Here is a 410-nt window from a genome sequence, read left to right on the forward strand (position 1 = left end):
TCCTAATCCTAATCCTCATCCTCATCCTCATCCTCGTCCTCATCCTCATCATCATCCTCATCCTCATCCTAATCATGATAATCATCCGCATCCTCATCGTCATCCTCGTCCTTATCCTCATCAACATCCTCATCCTCATCATCTTACATATCCTCATCCTCTTACATATCCTCATCCTCATCCTAATCCTAACCCTAACCCTAACCCTAATATTAATACAAATCCTAATCCTAATCCTAATCCTCATCCTAACCCTAGTCCTAATCCTCATTCTCATCCCCATCCTAATTCAAATCATATATCTAAGCCGAAAAGTAATCCGAATATTTATACGAATCCTAATAATTATCCTAATCCTATTCCTAATCCTAATCCTAATCCTAATCCTAATCCTAATCATTATCCTCATC

Source organism: Lupinus angustifolius, chromosome LG04 (assembly GCF_001865875.1).
Source record: "Lupinus angustifolius cultivar Tanjil chromosome LG04, LupAngTanjil_v1.0, whole genome shotgun sequence".
Taxonomy (NCBI): domain Eukaryota; kingdom Viridiplantae; phylum Streptophyta; class Magnoliopsida; order Fabales; family Fabaceae; genus Lupinus; species Lupinus angustifolius.